This window comes from Rana temporaria, chromosome 9 (assembly GCF_905171775.1).
Source record: "Rana temporaria chromosome 9, aRanTem1.1, whole genome shotgun sequence".
Classification (NCBI taxonomy): domain Eukaryota; kingdom Metazoa; phylum Chordata; class Amphibia; order Anura; family Ranidae; genus Rana; species Rana temporaria.
Genome location: NC_053497.1, coordinates 25,154,941 through 25,178,051, shown reverse-complemented (window position 1 = coordinate 25,178,051; position 23,111 = coordinate 25,154,941). Strand labels below are relative to the sequence as shown.

The 23,111-nt window shown below is 43.1% G+C and overlaps 1 long non-coding RNA gene across 1 annotated transcript; it reads right to left on the bottom strand.

The window, feature by feature from the left end:
• Window positions 1-1,804: 1,804 nt before the first annotated feature.
• On the bottom strand, window positions 1,805-22,110 carry LOC120913207. Its single transcript, XR_005743484.1, has 3 exons — window positions 22,067-22,110; window positions 4,540-4,603; window positions 1,805-1,982 (listed from the first exon to the last, which is right to left on the bottom strand). It is a non-coding gene; the product is annotated as an uncharacterized LOC120913207 (long non-coding RNA).
• Between the last annotated feature and the right edge of the window lie 1,001 nt (window positions 22,111-23,111).

Here is a 23,111-nt window from a genome sequence, read left to right as displayed (position 1 = left end):
CTCTGAGGAGGAAGAACCGATGGAGCACCGCCTGGAGGCTTGCAGGTAAGCACAGCTCTCTGAACACACACATACCATACACACAGGCCCCACTCAATGCTTTTCCAACACTACAAGGGAGGTCACTTCTTATGGGGAAACAATACACATAGAGCCATCCTATCATTAAAGATATGTGACTAGTTTGCCAGATGCAGCGCATAACTTTAGGCATGTCCCCTGTGACCCCCCAGAAAAAACCTGCTAAGAACCAAGTTCCGCAAGTTTTCCCCTCACTTACCTGCTCCATGCCGCAGGACTTTGCCAAGCAAGAGGCCCAATCTTCCCCCATCTCCGTGGGGCTGTCTAGACCTTCAGGCCCTGGGTTCCTATGAAGGATCCACTGTCCTGGGCCCATATAGCACCCTGGCAACAGAAACATTAGGCCCCCAAAGGTTTCTAAGTTCTGGGACCAGGGTCCAGCTCTCTAAAAAGAAAAGCATTATGGGCTATACCCCAAGGGTTTGGGGTCCGGTTACTGACCACTTTAGCACTAAGGCCTTTGGACAGAACCGGTTAGCTCACCTAATCCCAAGGATGCGGAGGCAAGCTAAGCCATGACCAACACCTAAGACACTGGCGTAAAAACTGAGGTACTCCTCCTATGGGAGGGGGTTATAAAGGGAGGGGCATTTCCTGTTTGAGATTGCCAGTGTCCATCACCTGAAGGTACTCCATATAACCCATATAGTAATGAATGCCGCTCTGTGTCCCGTGATGTAACGATAAAGAAAAAACGATTTTTAAAGAAAATAAAAGCGCAATAAATATAACATGTTAGAAATGTTAATTTACATGTTTTGACAATTACAGAGCAGTCTTTAAAAAAAAAAATGTGCTTAAACACTTCCATAAATTTGTTATCCACATTAAGAGGATTAAAAATAGATCCATTACGTAAAGTGGAATGATCGTTAGACCCAGATGTCACATTACAAGGATGCGAAAGGAAATATTTTTTCATATTGAGGGTTCTCATATTTGTGTAAGCTTGCGTACGTTGAAACTTGTTCAAAATTGTTGTAGGTGCAAACTTTAGACCCCTATCTAATACCTTTAATTCATCCTCATTTAATAACATACCACTGAGGTTATATATACCTGCTCATACTGAGGTTTGGGCCTTTTGTAATCACCTACCCCCTCTCCTTCCTCTTTTCGCTTTCTGAGTGGAGCCATACTGGGTGGGGTATGTTGTAATTGTTGGAGGTTGTCCACTATCCCCCTGGATTCGGCTTGTATATCGGGGGTGCTGGCACTTGGTTTCTGCACGGCCCTAAAAAATCACTTTGATCATAAGAAGCCTGATCTGATAAAGGGGCATACCTATTCTGTGTGGAAATTGGTCTATCTTGAGGGTAATGGAATTCATCCCCATTAGTCCCATATTGTCGATTATCCCTCCAATTAGAGGAATCATGATATTGGGGATATGGTTGATGGCCTCCATCATAAATATGGGGCTGATGTCTACTACCTCTTATCCCTTGTAATACCTCTGACTGAAGGATCTCTCTGTGGGGAAGGATATCTATCGGATTGGGGGTGGGCATATTCATATATAGGATTCTAGGGGTACCAACAGGAGTATCAGGAATAGTGTTAATAACAGGAACTCATATGTTGGTAATCCAGGTGCAATAATCAAACTTTCAAGGTATATAACACATCCACTCAAGATGTATCTATGATTTAGCACCGAAAATCCATGATATTCCATAGAGTCAGTTTCCAAGCATCCATGTATTCCAATATAGCCAATGCATTAATGTTTAAACTCTGGTGGTTTATTGGTCACATGTAGCAAATGTGCAACAAAAAAGGTTTTGCCAAAGTTCAATACTTATCAAAATAATATGTAGTCCAATATATCGCTCGATCAGTGGGTGGAGATATGCAGCAGGGAAGCCACGTCTGACCGGTTTCGCCAGTGAGCCCAGCTGCTTCAGAGACAAATTAAGCAAATGTATGAACATTTTCCAAGAGTTCCATATTTTTTTGACAGGGATTGTACAAGTAATGCAAGAAAGAAAATAGCATAAAATGTGTAAAAAATTGTATACAAAAGTTAAGTGCAAATATGCCCTCTCTACAACTGCACTAAATTCCCCCTGAAAACGTATGCAAGCCCAAAGCCTAGGTCAGTGATGGTGAACCTTGGCACCTCAGATGTTTTGAAACTACATTTCCCATGATGCTCAACTACACTGCAGAGTGCATGAGCATCATGGGAAATGGATTGGTTTTAGACTGTGTATCCAAGCTGATTTTTAGCACCAAAATCCCCAGGTTAAACAAAAAAGTGGCAAATGGGATTTTTTAGGGTGCAAGAATATAGTATATCAAATAAAGTAAAGTACAAGTAACAGTATTACAGGACAGTAATTTGGAAAAGCATTCCCGACATGTTTCGCCCATAAATCAGGCTTCTTCAAAGGAGAAACTGTTTAGTTCGTAGTACATGTCTTCTAAAATGAAAGAAAAAAAAACAAATATCAAAATTCACTAATTTTGATACATTCGTTTTTTGTTTGAAGAAGTCCGATATATGGGTGAAACATGTCGGGAATGCTTTTCCACCTTACGGTCTTGTAATACTGTGGTAAGTATAAATGTAGCGCTAATGGTAATGAAAAAAACTCAAATTCAACTGAGTAACTGAAACAAATTGAACTAAAGTCCATAAAAGTGAATATATTAGGTGGTGTGAAACAGTGTCCATCAATATAAAATGAAGATAGATGCTGCGTACATCATCATGGAACCAACATTCCTTCCCGCTCTAAGAAGTAGATGAAATGAATGGAATACTCTTACCGGATCTAAAGGATCTAACCGCCAGCGACAGTAGATCATACAGGCATGAAGGCTCCAAAACAAAAACAGCTTGACTGGTCTGGCGATTCTGAAGGGCCACAAGCTTGACCTCACTGGAACCCGACAATCATTCGCTGGTAACCTCTCACTGGGTAGATGGCAATCCAAATAACAGGAATGGACCGGGAGAACCGTGATAGTTCTTTGCCTTCCGGCAGGTGTTACATGTAAAAAGAACCAACACCCACAAAGTGAGGAACGAGGATGGAACTCCAAAAAAACTTAATCCAGCAGGACATGCAAGGAAAAAGAAAACAGGGCTTCAAACAAAAAATTACATAAAAGTGATCACAAAATCAAATAAAATGGATAAAAGCAATATGGGGAGTAGGTGTACCTACTTAATCTGATATATTACTGTATTTATCGCCATATACCGCGCACTTTTTTGCCCTGAAAATCAGGGCAAAATCGTGGGTGCGTGATATACGCCGATACCCGCGCTGAGTTTGAACCACTGCACCGGCATATACCGAGCGCAGTACACTCGGGTATAGTCGGGCAGGCTCGGCTCCTCTCGCGGTCACGTCTGTGCGTCCTTTACGCGAGAGGAGCCGAGCCTGCCCGACTATACCCGAGTGTACTGCGCTCGGTATATGCCGGCGCAGTGGTTCAACGGCGATGGACGAGGGGCAGGACGCGATGGACGAGGGGCAGGACGCGATGGACGAGGGGCAGGACGCGATGGACGAGGGGCAGGACGCGATGGACGAGGGGCATCCTAAGTATTTTTTTTTTCCAGGAATTTTTCTTCAAGTTCGGGGGTGCGCGCTATACGCCGGGGCGTGCAATAGGCCGATAAATACGGTATTTTCTTGCACTCAAAAAAAAAAATCCAATTTGCCACTTTTTTGTTCATCATGGGAAATGTAGTTCCAAAATATCTGGTGTTCCAAGGGTCACCATCACTGGCCTAGGTTCACACTGAGCTGCGGGAATGAAGCTGTGCAAGTTCAGCTGACCTTTGCGCGATTTCACTCCCGCCCGTCCCGATTTCGCCCGCAATTGCAGAGACATCTCTACAGGTTTCTGCACAGATGTCAATGTAAATTGCAGCTGAAATCACAAAAAGTAATACAGAAACTACTTTTTGAAATCGTTGCGGCGTCACTCAGATTAGGTCAGCGCCATTGACACTCCAGTGTGAACCAGGGCAAAATCTGTTTTTCAGTATGTTTGGTTTCCTGTCTAACTGTATACAGCTGTGAGTGTGGCCCATAAAGTGGGTTTGGTTTCACATTCCAAGGCTTGAAGGGGCACAGTACAGCATAGGGGTACAGCAAAGCATACCCCTATGTTTTGCTATGCAGAACATTCCAGAACCCATGCATGGTGCCCTGGATCCTGCAGGACAGCCTCCTTGACATGAACCTTGTAGAACAGTGTCCTGGGACTGTCCTGCAGGGCACTTGACAACCCACCATGCAGTACTGTGGGCTAGTACAGTCTTGTGTAGTGCATTTATGGCTGAACATTCAGTTTGAAGTACAAATAAAGCTCATGTTTTCTTTTGATCTTATCTGTATACCCACAGCTGCATTTTATTTCCCAGGGATATAGAACCATCCTGGGATTTTGTAGGGCTACTTGTCTTTCTAGGTTTACAGCTTTGTAATATATTACCTTAGTAAGCATCTTGTTTAACATCTGTACCCCTTCTGGTTTCTCATTTCTAGCCTAACGGTTTCTGTGGAAAAAAATAAAATGCTTTTATTAATATAATACAACAGTATACAAAAGTCACAAGTTTTCTATTATGTTTCTGGGCTACAGGGATTCCCTGGTGCTCAGGAAGACTCCTTTCAATCCTTATTTATGATACAGCAACACAATCTGGTGCCGTGCTTGAGCATTATTATTATAGTCAAGCCTCATACACATGATCGGATTTTCATCGGACAAAGCGTAGGAATTTTGTCCGAAGGGCATTGGCCAGGAACCTGTATTGCATACAAACAGCAAAAAATTGACGGCCAATAAACACAAAACGATGTTTTTTTTTCAGCTCTTTAGCGCCAGCCTTTGGGCAACTTCTGCTAATGTGTTATGGTTAGCATTGTTTCTGAGCATGCGTGTTTGTACTTTGGAGTTTTGTCCGACGGATTTGTGTACACGATCGGATAAATCCAACACACATTTGTTGGAGCACAATTTTAAAGCATGCTATCCCACATTTGTTGGCGGAAAATCCGACAATTGTCCAATGGAGTATACAAATGGTTGGATTTTCCGACAACAGCGTGCCAACACACAATTCCATCGGATAATCCGATCGTGTGTACGAGGCTTTAGTCAGGTTGAAAAAAAAAAAAAAAACACAAGTCCATCTAGTTAAACTAAAAAAAAACAATCCCATATACACAAACCCAGAGTTGATCCAGAGGAAGGCCAAAAACCCCAGCAGAGAATGATCCAACTTTCTACCGCAGGGTAGAAAATCCCTTCCTGATCCCCCGAGAGGCAATCAGATATTCCCCGGATCAACTTTACCTATAAATGTACTCAATTATATTATGTACATTTAGGAAAGACCTTTTTTAAAGCAATCTACTGAGCTGGCCAGAAGCACCTCTGGAGGGAGTCGGTTTCACATTTTCACAGCACTTACTGTGAAGAAACCTTTCCGTATTTGGAGATTAAATATTTTTTCCTCTAGATGTAAAGAGTTCCCCCTTGTCCTCTGATGACTGTAAAGTGAATAACTCAACACCAAGTTCACTATATGGACCACTTATGTATTTGTACATGTTGATCATATCCCCCCTTAATCTCCTCTTCTCAAGAGAATAAATTCAGTTCCTCTAATCTTTCCTCATAGCTGAGCTCCTCCATGCCTGATGAGCAGTTTGGTTGCCCTTCCTCCAGTTCCCTTATATCCTTTTTTGAGAACCGGTGCCCAAAACTGAACTGCATATTCCAGATGAGGTCTTACTAATGATTTGTACAGGGGGGCAAAATGATATCTCTGGAGTCCATACCTCTCTTATACAAGAAAGGATTTTGAAATTGCAGCTTGGCATTGCATGCTATTGAGTGTGTTATCTCCCAGATCCTTCTCAACTATGGATCTCCCCAGTTGTACTCCCCCTAGTATGTATGATGCATGCATATTCTTAGCCCCCAAATGCATAACTTTACATTTATCAACATTAAACCTCATCTGCCACTTAATTTCTCAATTAGAGCATTGAGGTTGTGTGTATAAATTTGATCAAAGCCATAAAAACACCAGGAGTACTACCAACACATTTTTCAATCTTCAGGGAGAACCAAATTTCAGAAAATTGCCTATTCATAGGTGAGAGGAATAGCAATCAAGTGAAATATTTTATAGTATTTCTATATAAAATCACAACATATAAAATGTAGTGATCAGATACATTTAAAATACAGAATAATTATATATATATATATATATATATATATATATATATATATATATATATATATATATATATATATATATATATATATATATTATATTTATATAATATATATATATTTATTTATATTTATATTTATTGGCAGAGCGAGGCTCTGTCCCAATAAAAATAGTGTTAAAATGGACACAGGGTATGCACACTTGCTGGGTGCAACTCTACTGAGCGTAGATGTGGACTGGAGAAGACTGCTGGTGCAGCTTTCTCCAGGTTTTGGTACTGTGTCATGGGGCTCTGTAGTTTGGAGATTCCACACAGCTCTCCCCGTTCTTCAGCTCCGGGGACCGATCGCGGGACTCCTGCGGCGATCGGGTCCCGCGGTCACGGAGCTTCGGACCGGGTCGCGGGCGCGCGCGACACACAGCTGGGCACTTAAAGAGGACGTACCTGTACGTGCTTGTGCCCAGCCGTGCCATTCTGCCAACGTATATGTGCAGGAGGCGGTCCTTAAGTGGTTAATATTCATACCAGACCCAAAGGGCCTGGTAATGGACTGGGGGGAATCCCATGCCGTTTTTTTTCAATGACTTATCTGTATTGCCGAGCCCTGACAATTCATTATAGTGCCAAGTAGTTTTAATTGACCATTTTCTTTTAGAAATGTCATTTTGTGAAGGGGCTGTTCTAAACACGGGAAAATACGCCATTTTACAGGCATACTATAGACACCCCCCAGGTACAAAATTTAAAGGAATATTTCACTTATTGTTTCACTTTAATTATTAAAATCATTGCTCCCGAAAAAACTTCAGTTTTTAAAACTTTTTTGCACTGATACATGTCCCCTGGGGCAGGACCCAGGTCCCCACTTTATGACAATAACTTGCATATTAACCTTAAAAATTAACACTTGATTTCTCCCACTTTTAAAGGGTGTTCCACGGCTTTCGAATTTGCCACGAATACCCCAAATTGTTCGCTATTCGGCAAACAGGCGAACACACGACAAATGGCCCCTAACCCAAAATTAAAATGGCACATGGGACTTGGTTTAAATTCATGTGCCCAATGTTCTTGTGTCTAGTCTATACAAGACACATTACCCATTACAGAAAAGATTAGTTAAATTACAAAAAATGTATGCCAAATCTTTAAAATGATGACTAATCATAAGTGTCTGCAGGACCAGTTACACAGGCAGTACATTTAGAACCAAGTTAGGAGAAAGAAATGGGAGAAATAAAATCTGTAAAATATCTGTTTCGGAGGTTTAGTTCAATAGGGCCATTTAGCTATCCTTCATGAGTCCCATAGGTGTCCTTGCAGTGTTGCGACATGCAGACCATAAAACGAGGTTCGTTTTTGGCACAGGAAGCAGTAGTTCTCATTATGGAGCTTTCTAAACAAGAAAAAATAAAAATTAAGGGGTCTATTTCATCAATGTTTTCAGGTCAACATTCACGCAACTGAAGCTCACAAGATTTGATTAGGACAGTGGGTTAATCTTGGGTGAAAAAAAACTATTTTAAAGATCCCATAAAAAAAAAATGGTTGGGTAAAAAAAAAAAAAATTAAAGCGGGGGTTCACCCTAAAAACGATTTTCTAACATTACATCCAGCTCTCTCTACATTGACAGTATGCCGTTATGTACAGCTAAAAAAACCTACCTCATACAGCCATTTTCTTCCCCGGCTTCCGGGTAGGGCCTCCCGCGGGAGTGGGCGTTCCTATCCAGCAGGTGATTGACGTGATGACAAAAACTACCTCCACCCGTCGCATAAGGAGCGTCACGGGTTGCTGAAAGAAGCCGAACGTCGGTGCGCAGGCGCCGTATAGCGCCGACTCGCCATTCGGCTTCTTTCGGCAACTCGTGACACTCCTTATGCGACGGGTGGAGGTCGTTTTTGTCATCACGTCAATCACCTGCTGGATAGGAACGCCCACTCCCGCGGGAGGCCCTACCCAGAAGCCGGGTGTAGAGATTAGCTGTACGAGGTATGTACAGCAAAATTAACAAAAACTAATGGCATACTGTCAATGTAGAGAGTGAGTATATTGATCAGAGGCTGATTTGCATGTATAAATGTAGAGAGTGAGCTGGATGTAATGTTAGAAGATCGTTTTTAGGGTGAACCCCCACTTTAAACATTAATGTCTCCCAATACAACTGACCTAACTTTCTCTATAACATTTAACCTTTCTCCAGCAGAGTAAATGCCCCTAAATCTCCCTCTAGTCAAAGGGAGCCTTGACTGATGAACGCATGACCCAAAAAGTGGAAGTTAAAACACACCAAAGGGGTCAGGCTTAAACTCCAGAGAAATGATACGATGAGGCATGTGCTACTACTGACCTGATAAACATCAGCCTTCAGAAGAGTTGCCTGCTCAAACCACCCATATGAAGATGTTTGTCAAAGATTTAGTGGTGGTTTGACCTTGCCTGTTATGAACGTTGCTTGAATGGGCTATGCCAAGAAGTCTGTCCTTACCATCAGTGCCAGACAATTCTAGGTCATTGTCATGTGTGGTCACAGTATAACGGACTGGCAGGTTATGTTTGACATTTTCAAATCAGCTGTGGCCTTACCCTTTCCAACAATCAGTCTCTGGGTCATCTTTTAGCAAGGTTTCTTATTGCCAGGGTTTTTTCCATTGCTGGATTGAAGCAGTACTCCGTTCTACCTCCGACACCAGCTCTGTGGGCATTGGCTTGTTAATTGTAAACACAGAATGTGGTAAGCGCTTCCTCCACCAGCTTCTGTGTTTACAATAACAATGTGTCGCTCAAGTGCATAACACTCCCTGCCACAGGAAATACAGAGGAGATCAGCTGCACCAGTGGTAGCAGCTCCTTCTATGGAGGCTCTTAAAATGTATAGAGTTAGGACTGCAGATAATGCTGGGGTGCCTTATCGTGGCCCCTGCAGCTTACACATATATTTGCAAACTGAACCATGAACATTTAGACCGGAAACAAATCGTTTTTGTTGCAGGCTGGCGAGTTGTACTGGGAATTTCTTTGACATGTGTCACCCTTCCATGTGCTCTTGCTTTTAAGGCCAATTGGATGTTGGGGCAGTTGACATTTGTACCTTCAGCAGCCTGTGCCACCAGCCAGGAGTGAGGACTGGTAAGTACCTGTTGTATCTCTGCCATACTGGGCGGTATTAAGGGGGGGGTTTGTACTGAGGGGGGTATTGGGGGAGCGTTCTGTTCTTGAGAATGGGAGGTTGGGGGTAGAGATCTGCACTTGGTGAACTTGGAGAGGGGAGCTCTGTACTAGAGGGGTGAGGAGTGGAGCTGTGTACTGTAAGAGGTATGTGCGAGAGCTCAGTACAGTACTGGGGAAGTATTGTATAGGAGAGGTCTGTACTGGAGATGTGAAGGAAGAGCTCTATACTGGCAGTGTATTGGATGTGAGGTCTATACTAGGGGGATTGGAGTGCTCTTAATGGGGGGGTATTGGGGGAAAGCTATGTGCTGGTGAGGGCTGGGATGATTGCTTTGTACCAAAGGGGGTATTGGAGGAAGCGCTCAGTACTGAAGGGCATTGTAGGGACTGTTGTGTTCTGATAGGAGGGAACTATTAGTGGAGTAATTTGGGGGAGGTAGAGTTCAGGCATGTATTCTGACAAATAAAGAGCCCTACTTATTGCATATGGGTATAGCTTTAGTCCTATGCGTCTGAGCAAGCATGTAATTTTGAAGCCTGGGTAAACTCTGATCCAACATAGTAAAAGTTGCATGCTCAAAGAAGGCTGTATGTTGTCGAAAGGAATTACCTAGAGTGGGAGTTTGTTTGCAAGCTTGACCAGCCCCCCAGCTTCTAATGCCGCGTACACATGGTCGGAACTTCGACAAGAAAAGTTTGAGGTGAGCTTTTGGTTGGAAATTCCGACAGTGTGTAGGCCCCATCGGACTTTTTCTGTTGGAAAATTTGAGAGCTGGTTCTCAAATTTTCCGACGGGAAGAGTTCTTGTTGGAAATTCCGATCGTCTGTATGCAATGCCGACGCGCAAAAACCATGCATGCTCGGAATCATCGAACTTCATTTTTCTCGGCTCGTAGTGTTGTACATCACTGCGTTCTTGACGGTCGGAAATTTGTGTGACCATGTGTATGCAACACAAGTTTGAGCCAAAATTCCGTCTAAAAAAATCCACGGTTTTCTTGTTGGAATTTTCGATCGTGTGTACACGCCATTAGGCTGAATAAAGAAGTTTTCATAAGCAGGTACTCATTGTCCTTGGAGGGACAAGCCAACCATAACAAGATACTATGACTAGATTGCACATTTTACTTTGAGAAGAGCTTCCATTCCATGTAAGTGATGTGCACCAAAGAAATGCTAGGCAAACAGCATGTTTGGAGGGCTAAAGTCTTATGTGATATTTTGTCAAGTCCAGGCCCCTTGTTAACAAAGAACATCTGTCTCAGCAATGGGTACATAAGGTCAATTTATGGCTTTACAGCTTTCTCGGTTGTGTAATTTGATCATTTCACACATCAAAGCATACTTCTTGAGAAATGGAAATGAGTAGCACGCTTAGTGAATGAATATGGTGGACGACAACATAAGAACTACCAATATCACATGTCAAACAGAATGAAAACAGATTACATAATCCCAACATCTGGCTGCTCTGTTAGGCCCGCTTTACTTTCATGGGGGGAAAATAATTTGAATGTTTATGACTTATTTTTATTTTTTTTACTGGGGGGGAAAATTATAGTGTCAGCGTTGCCTTCAATGCATATTAATTGAAACATGCTGGATTGTCTTATCGCATTTTCTTAACCTATTAGCTACCAAGGAATCGGTACAGCAAATGTGTTTAATATTTTTCAGTAGCTCCAGTAGATAAAGGGTGGAAGATGTCCATGGATGGCAACATCTGGGTGAGTTTAATAGACTTCTCAGGTTTTCCTGGAAACTGGCAGGAAAGCAACCAGGGGAGGTGGATTTTCATATCTTCACATAAAACGAATCTACAGTAGCACAAAGATGATTTACCCAAAAATATTTGGATGCCAAGGAAATTTGAATGTGTTGAGCATGTTCTTCCTCTTATGTTCAATGTCTGCTGCTCTTCATTAGATGGTTCACCCCATGAACTCATGCTAGAGGCATGATTAGTAGATGTGTAAGGTTTGAATTCACATCTTTTACTACATGGCGCATTTACTAAAATGGGCAACTTGGGTGCTTCAACAATTTGAAAGGCAAAACAAAAGGATGAAAGACCCATTTGCTCAGATCCATAGGAAACCCTTATTGGCATTGAAGTACATGTTTGGACAAGATAAAACAAATGCAGTACATTAGTGTGTAGCACTACCCCCGAAGGAGCTGGTTTAGATTTGGGCCTGCCGTTACCTTACTGTTCCATACGCTCGTTTCAGGGGTTCTCCTTGAAGAGTTGTCCATAAGAATGTCTGCACCAAACACAAGTAGGTAGATTCAGAGAGAAGTGCCTAAACTTGCGGCGGCGTAGCTTAGCCTGTTTAGGCTACGCCGCCGAAAGTTAGCTAGGCAAGTACATGATTCTCAATGTACTTGCCTGCTAATATACGGCGGCGTAGCCTAAAGCGGGCGGGCGTAAGGGCGCCGAATTCAAATGTCTTGGAGGGGGGCGTGTTTGATGGTAATGAGGCTTGACCTTTTTTAACTGCGCATGCGCCGGGCGCCTACATTTCCTAGTGTGCATTGCGGCTACGTACGCCGCACGGGCCTATTGATGTGGACGTAAACGACGTAAATCCCGAATCGCGGACGACTTACGCAAACGACGTAAAACATTCGAATCTCGTGGCGGGAACGGCGGCCATACTTTAACATTGTTATTCCACCTAATAGATGGAATAACTTTAGGCCTGCTAATGCCTTACGGAAACGGCGTAAATGGACTGCGGTGGCCGGGCTTACGTTCGTGAATCGGCGTATCAACTCATTTACATATTCTACGCCGCAATGGAAGCGCAATGGAAGTGTCACCTAGCGGCCATCCAAAATATTGCAATCTAAGATAGGATGGCGCAAGCCGTCCTATCATAGATATGTTTAAGCGTATCTCTGTTTGAGCATACGCTTAAACATAAGTCGGCGTAGATTTTGATTAGGTCGACTTATCTACTGATAAGTCGGCCTAACTCTACCTGAATCTACCTAAAAGTCTCTTTATTAACCACTTAAGGACCGCCTAACGCCGATATACGTCGGCAGAATGGCACGGCTGGGCACAATCACATACTTGTATGTGATTGTTTAATGCCCAGCTGTGGGTCGAGGGCGTCTGCCCGCCCGTGACCCGGTCCGAAGCTCCGTGACCGAGGGACCCGCGCAGCCTATCGCTGCCGGAGTCCTGCGATTGGTCCCTGGAGCTGAAGAACGGGGAGAGGTGTGTGTAAACACACCTTCCCCGTTCTTCGCAGTGGCGCGGTCATTGATCGTCTGTTCCCTGATGGGCATGAGCTTTGAGTTCGAGTCGAACTCATGTTCGACTCGAACATTGCCTGTTCGCCGAACAGCAAACAATTTGGGGTGTTCACGGCAAGTTCGTGTGTACTTTTGAACCCAGTTAAAGTCTATGGGACTCGAACGTTTGAAATCTAAAGTGCTAATTTTAAAGGCTAATATGCAAGTTATTGTCAAAAAGTGTTTGGGGACCTGGGTCCTGCCCCAGGGGACATGTATCAATGCAAAAAAAAATTTAAAACCTGCATTTTTAATGCTTAAAGTGAAACAATAAAAGTGAAATATTCCTTTAAATTTCGTACCTAGGGGGAAGTGTATAGTATGCCTGTAAAAGTAGCGCTTGTTTCCGGTGCTTAGAACTGTCCCTGCACAAAGTGCAATTTCTGAAGGAAAAAAAGAAATTTAAAACCAATCACAGCTATAATGAATTGGCTCCCGGCAATACAGAGAAAAGTCATTCATAAAAAATAAAAATAAATGCGTGGGGGTCCCCCCAAATATCAATTCCAGACCCTTCAGGCACTATTAAAATCACTGCTCCCGAAAAAACGATTCTGATACATGTTCCCTGGGGCAGGACTCGGGTCCCCAAATACTTTTTAGGACAATAACTTGCATATTAGCCTTTAAAATTAGCACTTTAGATTTCAAACGTTCGAGTCCCATAGACTTTAACAGGGTTCTAAAGTTCACACAAACTTTTGCTCTGTTCACAGGTTCTGGTGCAAACCGAACGGGGGGGTGTTCGGCTCATCCCTATTCCCTGATCTAGGGAAAGGCAATCAATGATGTCACACATCCAGCCCCGCCCCCTGCAGTTAGAAACACATATGAGGTCACACTTAACCCCTTCAGCGCCCCCTAGTGGTTAACTCCCAAACTGCAATTGTCATTTTCACAGTAAACAATGCATTTTTATAGCATCTTTTGCTGTGAAAATGACAATGGTCCCAAAAATGTGTCAAAATTGTCCGATGTGTTCACCATGTCACAGTCACGAAAAAAAACATTGATCGCCATTAGCAAAAAAAAATTTATAAAAATGCAATAAAACTATCCCCTATTTTGTAAACGCTATAAATTTTGCGCAAACCCCATGATAAACGCTTATTGCGATTTTTTTTTTTACCAAAAATATGTAGAAGAATAAGTATCGGCCTAAACTGAGGAAAAAAATATTTTTTTATATATATTTTTGGGGGATATTTATTATAGCAAAAGTAAAAATATTTTTTCAAAATTGTCGCTTTTTTTGTTTATAGCGCAACAAAAAAAAAAAACGCAGAGGTAATCAAATACCACCAAAAGAAAGCTCTATTTGTGGGGAAAAAAAGGACGCCATTTTGTTTGGAAGTCACGTCGCACGGCCACGCAATTGTCAGTTAAAGCAACGCAGTGCCGAATCGCAAAAAGGGGCCTGGTCCTTTACCTGCATATTGGTCCGGGTCTTAAGTGGTTAAACAAAGTTCTCCAACAGAGGGGTAGAGGGATAGGGAAAGACTCAGGTACTTTTGCTTTGCGGATCCAGAGGATTGACTCAGCTCCACGCTGGATTTCAGCAACCACCAGATAGGCCTACTCTCACTGGCCTAGCAGCTGGTGCGAAGTTTGTCAAAGTCTCAGCCACAGACTTGATGTGTCGTTAGGCCGTCCCACGATCTTCTGCCACAGATCGTGTAACCAACTGCACACTTGGTATAGTTCCAACAAAAGTTACACTATTCACTGTGCCAAGAATCTTTCAAACAAACCGGCAGCACAGTGAGGCAAATCCGCCAGGGTACGTCCATCAATTGGTTCAGCTTCCTTCCATATATAAGGTAGCGAAGGACCATCCCTGGATCAATAGGCCCCAGAAACTCCTGGGCCTACTTAGTTGCTAGGCCTCGGGTCAGCCAGCCCAGAGGCTACAAAACAGCACACGCATCCCTGAGGCCAGGAGGGCCATCAGGTCGGGATCGGAAGACAAACCCCGCCAAATGGCGTCTGTCCCTTAATTACCCCTCCCCAGAATGCACAGGGGGTTGACCACGCCCCCTGAGCCACTTCTGGGAGAGAGATACCCAATACATCCAGCCTGTTGCCTTTCCAACCTTGACATGCGGTGACTGAGACACCCATCATCAGGGGGAAACTTATGCAACCCAGCTGAACTGGAACAGAACCAACAATTTAGAATTCTTCTGAGCCAAACTACTGCACAACTATAATTTAAAACATAGCACCTACTCAATGGAAGAATGGCGCTACAGGTGCAATACACATTTTCCATGTTTGTATGTGCAGAAAATACCGGTTTTGCCGGGAATCTCATTTTTTCTTACTTCAATTCCAGACACTTTCACCCCCTTCCTGCCCAGGCCAATTTTCAGCTCTTAGCGCTCAGTCATGCAACACTGTACGCAAATTAAATTTTGATAATTTTCCACACAAGTACAGGATTAATTTGGCAAGTAAACTGAAAATTTCCATCAATGTTTTTCTTGGTTTGTTATAAAATTTTGCAAATCATTTTTTTATACATTTGGGCCAAAATGTATACTGCTACGTTTAGTAAAGATCACCAAAATCAGTGTATATTAGTCTGTAGGAAAGTTAGAGAGTCCACAAACTGATATTCATATCTGAAAACTGATCACTCCTGATGCACCGATCTCATTTCTTGAGGCCCGAAAATGCCAGGACAGTACAAAGACCCCCAAAATGACCCCCTTTTCAAAAGTAGACCGTTTAAAGTATTTAGTTGGAGGCTTAGCGGATTTTTTTTACGTAATTGTCACTTTTTTGGGAATTGAAGACATTTTTATTTTTTATTATATGACGCTGTACTGCACTGGTGAAAGTACAACAGTGTGGCAGGTTCAGGGACAGTGACTGGTGACAGTATGTAAAAAAAATTACAATTTGTTTGATTTTTTATATACTGTGACCAGAGGTACACAATACAGTTGCTTATAACAGTGATAATCCCACTGCTATAAGCAACCTTTTTATGAATGACATTCATTCAGTGTGTAGCCACAACTAATCACATAGTACAGCTGGGGCTGTGATTGGTCACAGCGATCATATGGTGCACAGAAAGGGACAGATATCAACACAATAGCACACAATAGACTGAATAGAAGCCATCCATTGTGTACAATTGCAATGTATTCTGCTGTGATTGGTCATAGTGGTACCATCTGCCGTTCGGTACATTGATCTGTGTCATCCGCTGTGTCTGGACACATTGGACAGATCAGTATACCGGGCCCCAGACGGGTGGGAGCATCCAAGCGGGAGCAGTTATCCTGGATGGACATCATATGAAGTCCTCCCAGGATCAGCCCATGCAGAGTCTGCCAGATCTTCCAGAATCTCAACCACTGTGCCCACCAGATCTTCCAGAAAAAACCTCAGCGTTTAGATCCTGTTGCTTGCTTACAGCACACGGTATTGTTGTGAACTGAGTGGTGTCAGCCCTGCTTGTTTTTTTTTGCTAAACTGCTCAAATCATCCCAATCCTCCTGAGTAGCATAGAGGCCAATCATTCTGTAGTCCTAAGATGAGAACTAGGATGATTTACTCTGAAATATGCACAAGAGGATGTGGAAATCCCTTTCACAGTTGTCGTTTTCAGCAGGGAGTGTAGATAAATTAACAAAATTAACAGATTTCTTAGTAAGTGCAACGTAGAGGGATATGCAAAATGGCAAACACTGACCTTTATGGACTTTAATCAACCTTACCTACTACTGTCTATAAGACACAAGGCAGCTCTGAATTTTCTCCATGATCTACATGTTTTTTGAACAGATAACAAAACTTTGAATTATACATTTACCAGACCTAAGGGGAACAAAAAAGATCATTGTATGGTTTAACAGTTTAACCAAATCTTAAAGAGACCCTGTACCCCAGACCATTCATTTCCTATAGCCAACCCCTCAGTTCTCAAAAGAAAGTGGGAAAAATGCTCACCATGAAAGCCAAAGTTAAAGGGGTTGTAAAAGGCAGATTTTTTTTATCTTAATGCATTCTATGAAGAAACCTTTCCATATTTGGAGACAAAATCTCTTTTCCTCTAGATGTAAAGAGTGCCCCCTTGTCTTTTGTGTTGACCGTAAAGTGAATAACTCAACACCAAGTTCACTATATGGACCCCTTATATATTCATACATGTTGATCATATCCCTCCTTAATCTCCTTTTTAAGAGTGAATAAATTCAGTTCCTCTAATCTTTCCTCATAGCTGAGCTCCTCCATGCCTCTTATCAGTTTGGTTGTCCTTCTCTTCCCCAGTTCCCCGATATCCTTTTTGAGAACTGCTTCCCAAAACTGAACTGCATATTCTAGATGAGGTCTTACTAATGATTTGTACAGGGGGGCAAAATGATCTCTCTCTGGAGTCCATACCTCTTATACAAGGACTTTGCTTGCTTTGGAAACCGCAGCTTGGCATTGCATGCCATTATCAAGCTCATGATCTACCAAAACCTGCAGATCCTTCACTATGGATCCCCCCAGTTGTACTCCCCCTAGCATGTATGATGCATGCATATTCTTAGCCCCCAAGTGCATAACTTTACATTTATCAATATTAAACCTCATCTGCCACATAGTCGCCCAAATAGACAGAGCATTGAGGTCGGCTTGTAAATTGGAGACATCCTGTAAGGACGTTATTCCACTGCATAGCTTAGTGTCATCTGCAAAGACAAATGTTACTTTTGGCCCCAGACCCAATATCCTTTATAAAGATTAAAAGTAAGGGTCCCAACACTGAACCTTGGGATACACCACTGATAACCTTAGACCATTAAGAGTAAGAATCATTAACCACGACTCTCTGAATTCTGTTTTTCAGACAGTTTTCTATCCATTTACAAACAGATATTTCCAAGACTGTAGACTTTACCTTACACATTAGACGTGTGTGGGGGAACTGTATAGCTTTAGCAAAAATCCAAGTGTAGCACTACCCCCGGAGGAGCTGCTGGTTGTTTTGGGTGGCACATTTACCTCGTGGCTCTTCCGAATTCCTAGGGGTGACTGGTGCATATAGCAATAGGTAAAGGAATGTCTGCAACAAGTGTCGGGTAAAAACAATCAACTGGTGATGAAAGGGATAGAGTTTTCAGGAAGACAGAGAACAGCAGATTCAGGCGAAGTATTTGGAACAGTCCTGTTCCCATATGCAACCCTTTCCGTACCACTCCTGCCTGAGTGGGTTTAGCGTACCCGGACAGGCCCCTCTCACTGACCTGGCAGCCAGAGTATCACTCGAACATTTGTAGGATAAAGTCTCTGCCACAGACCCTCCTTAATGGACTTCAGGAAGACGCCTCTGCCACAGGCCCTCTCTGGTTGCAGTTACGGAGGTAATCCTCAGGTGAATTACGCCTGGATCTCCTTCTTAACGTTGCCCAGGTACCGACTGACAGGTGATCAATCCTTCAGTGTCCGGCTACCTTGATCCCCGGTGGTTTGTCGAAACCCTTTTGGATCGCTAGCCTCTCATTGGCGCTCCTCAGATGGACTCCCCACCGAACAGCAATACCGCTTGGGATCCTCCAAGGTGGGAACCCAGTCGCTGCTCAGATGTTCCAGGCCAAAATGGCCCCGGAAACCAGGAACACCGCGTGGCATGAACGCCCCGGCCAGGTAGGCCATAACACCGGGGCGCCATGATCCGGCTACCCTAAAGGTGGGTGCCACACTTGACGAAGAAGACCCTGAACCAATGGCGTCTGCCCCATAAATACACCCCTCCAGCATGCACAGCGAGGCTACACCCTCCTGATTGGCTGCTGGGGAAGAGCACCCAAACCTTGACTCCACTGCTGCCATCTACTGCACAGGGGTGGGAAGAACACCCCAGTACAACAGAATGAGCCCACAGCACAGCCAAGCTGTGACAGAGACCCTGTTTTAAGCATAACAATTTGGATCAGAGTTTAACTACACTCTGATCTCCCTTTAAATTTAAATAGCACCGGTACTTCAAAGTAACCAGGTGCTACACAAGTATTCCACATCCACCGCCACCCCTCTGTCCAAGGTTATACTTACCTCTTCATAAAAATAAATCAGGTTTGTCTGACAACTTCTGTCTTTCAGGAATCCATGCGGTCTGTTGCTTAAAATATTTTTCCCAGCAAGAACTCATCTATGTGGTCTTTTATTAATCTCTCCAGTATCTTCCCAACTATAGAAATTAAACAGGTCTATAGTTAATTGGTAAAGACTTTGTTCCCTTTTTAAATATAGGCACATTGGACCTGCGCCAATCCAGTGGTTCTATTCCTGTCATTGAGTCCCTAAAAATTAGATACAATGGCTTTGAAATTACAGAGCTCAATTCTTTTAGGCTCCGTGGGTGGATGCCATCTGGTCCAGGTGCTTTATCCACCTTTATTCTGTCTAAATATTTCTGGAACATATCACTTTTGAGCCATTGTGGATCATTTGGGGCTGTGTCACTACCACCCCCATTAGCTCCCCCATGCCCCGTTGTATACACAGAGCTGAATAAAGTATTTAATACATTTGCCTTCTTTGTCCCCAGTCATCCACTTTTTGGGGGTTTGTCCTACTAGCTTTTGCAATCTGTTAATTTTGAATTTTTTTCATCCTTGATTTCCTTTTTACATATACTGTTATATTCTTTGTAGAATTTAAATGACACTAGTGTTCCTTCATTTTTATATTTTTTAAAAGCTCTTTTCTTATAGTGTATAGCTTTAACTTTGGCCGTGAGCTACACAGGTTTTTTTTTAGCCTTTTAAACGTATTGCCCATGGGAATATACTTTGCAGAGAGTTCAGTCTTTTTGAAGAATTCCCATTTCTGTTCTGTGCCTATTGATGCCAATATTCTCTCCCAGTCTAAGTCCTGGAGAGCGGCCCTCATCCTTGGAAAATTTGCTCTCTTGAAATTAAGTGTTTTTATCTTTCCCGTATGTGATTTTTGCTTACGGCTATCACATGAAATCATGTTATGGTCACTTCTAACCAGGTGTTCCATTATCTTAGGGCTGGCCAAACTTTTTTCAAAGAGGGCCAGATTTGATGAAGTTTACATGTTTGTGAGGGCCGACCATGTTGCCTGACATTCTTTAAACCATTAAAATTCGGTCTAAGTGTGTTAGTTTAAGCACCAATACATTGCCCAACAAGAATTCTCTTGGCTGTGTGAGTAAAGAGATGAGCTTGGGCGTATTTGGATATACCATATTTATTGGCGTATAACACGCACCTTCACTTTAAGAGCGAAGTTTCAGGAAAAAAATAAATTTTAAAGAAAGAACTGAAGCAAAATAAGGGTCAGTGCCCATCTGCAGACCCCCCCATTGCCAGGAATGTAGCCCCCATTACCAAGAATGCACTCACGAGCTTCGATTACCTACAGGAGAAAATCCTGTTTACACAGCGGCCCCTAATAGAAAGTCCCACCTCGTTTGATGGACAGAACACCTCGTTTGATGGTCCAACTGCAGCGCAAGAGACAGGACTTCCTATTACAAAGGCTGCCCATAAAGAGGAAATTCTCTGGTGTGTAGCACTCGTCCTGCCTACTCCCTGTCCCTACCAAGGCATATACATCTTTTGTGGCCCCGGCGCTGGGAGATAGTTGGGGGCCACAAAAAATATATATGTCCAAATAACTAGGCGGGCCATTCAAAACTATTGGCCCGTGGGCCGGATTTTGGACATGCCTGCTTTATCTGAACATTAGTAATACACTCTGCATGGTTTGAGATTACCAGGTGCCACAGAGCATCATTCCTAGCTGGGGCCTCAAACTGGACCATAAAATTGTCCTGTAATAGGTTTATACATTTTGGCCCTTTAACTGTCCCAGCAGTGCCATTACTCCAGTCAATTTTTGGGTAGTTAAAATCCCCCATTATCACCGCCCTTTCAGCCCTTTCCATCTGTGCAACCTTCCCATTAACATTGGGTGGTCTATAACAAACTCCAATGATTCATCATCACTAATCAGAAAATCGGCTGAACATTCAAAATAGAATTCCATCCAATTTTTGGTATGGTCAACATTTTCTAGGAAAACTGAGCAAGCTGAAAACACATTCTACTGTCTATTAGATAAGCCCCAATTGTCACTGAGCTATTCGACTATACCCCGCTAACAAAAAATTACATTGATCGCCAATGGCAAAAGGGGGGGGCATCGTGCCGCTGCAATGGCAAAAGGGGGAGGGGAGTCGTTGCCGCGCCACTGGCAAAGGGGAGTCGTTGCCGCGCCACTGGCAAAGGGGAGTCGTTGCCGCGCCACTGGCAAAGGGGAGTCGTTGCCGCGCCACTGGCAAAGGGGAGTCGTTGCCGCGCCACTGGCAAAGGGGAGTCGTTGCCGCGCCACTGGCAAAGGGGAGTCGTTGCCGCGCCACTGGCAAAGGGGAGTCGTTGCCGCGCCACTGCTTGCCATTGGCAAAGGTGAGACATGCTTGCAATCGCTCAAAGGCAAAAGGAGAAAAAATAAGTACTGTAGCTTTTAGATTAAGATATCAAATACTTACCAAACAAAGATTGCAGCAGAAAGCCATGTGCTCACAACTGTAGACCAAAAGGGCAAACCGCCTCACAAGTGGGCGTATTCATATGTAAATCAGCCATTTTTTCCACCCAACTTTATTTGTGATAGTACCAAACTGACAAAGATCACAAACTCTCAAAAAGTTTAATATAACTTCCTTTTGCAACCAGGGGTCATACGCGTGGCTGTTCCTGGACCTGGATTGCGCAACACATTTGCATTTCATAAACAAATAAGGGCACCAGTAAAGCAACCAATTACTATATGCATTGACTATATGCATGAACTCTGCTCTGTCAGTACCATTTTGGCTTGGCTGTTTGTTGAATATGGTGTCCTCATACTCCAACCAAGAAAAACGAAACCATTCCGAGATCAACACTCCATATTCCCAGGAGTTATGCTTGCCATCGATCACCAGTAGCAAAGTGGGGGGTTGGGGGGGGTTATATATGCCACCAATCAATGGCAAGGGCAGGCATACCTCATTTATCAGCAATTGCAAGGGGAATGCATGCTTCCCATTCACCATTAGCAGGGGTTCCCCTTGAGTTAACAGGTTGATCTATATAATGCAAGAGTTTGAATACAAACCATTAAGGCAGACCCCCCCCCCCCCCCCTGCATAACAGTTAATAGTACATTTTAGGAGGTTATCCATTAGGATTGTAACATGTATTTGTCACATTTAAACAAATGGCAGTTAAAATAAGTTTAAACTGTAGCTTTGCAAACCTAATTAAACACCACTTACCAAACAAAGATGGCGGCAGCAACCCATGTGCTCACATCTGTAGACCAAAGGGCAAACAGCCTCACAAGTGGGTGTATTTATATGTAAATCAGCCATTTTTTTTTCACCCAACTTTATTTGTGACAATACCAAATGGACAAAACACAAACATTTTAAACATTTTTCTTTTGCAACCAGGGCTTGGATGTGTCGTTGTTCCTGGACAGCTGCAGAGAAGGGAAAATAAAATGAAAATAAAACAAGCTGTATACCGTATAGTGGATTATGAAGTTAAAGGTCAGCTGACAGAGCCACACCTCTTCAACTTTAACCCCTTATTGCCCAGATTTAGTGTTACTTTTGCATGGCACAGCATAACTTGTCTAAGGTTGTTGTTTGATGGTTTTACGGAAGAAAACAAGAAAAGGTTTGTCACTATTATTTGGTCAAATTCAGCAATAAAATTAGACAAATAGGTTTATTTAATAATGCAAAGTGCAGTATAGCGGAGGTCCGCCTAAAAAAAAAAAAAAATGGTCACTTACCTGTCCAGGGTGCCCACGATATCAGCAGCCAAAGCTGATCAATCGCTCGGCTCTCAAGGGCCCCACCTCCATCCTCTGTGAGGGAATCAGGAGTTAAAGCATTGCGGCTTCACTTCCCGGTTCCCTACTGCGCATGTGCGAGGCCCGCTGCACGTCCTCACTGGTCCCCGCTGTCTTCTGGGACCTGTGTGTTTCCCAGAAGACAGCGGGGGGGGTGGTATTCCCAGAAGTGGGTGCAAATTCCTGTATTATACAGGTATCTGCACCCCCTCCCCCCTGAAATGGGGGGAGGATTCCGAAAAGTGGAGGTTCCATTTTTGCGTAGACTTCCGCTTTAAGGGCCCATTAGTGTCTGTGTGTTGTGAAAAGCATATTGCGTTTTTAGTGTTTTTTTTAATGTGTTGCGTTAAAATTCAAGGCAACACATAATGCGTTTTTCATGTGTTTTCCCCAAAAATATTGCTTTTTCATGCATTAACATTGACTATGATGGAAGGTGTATTTGTCATGCGTTGTTCACA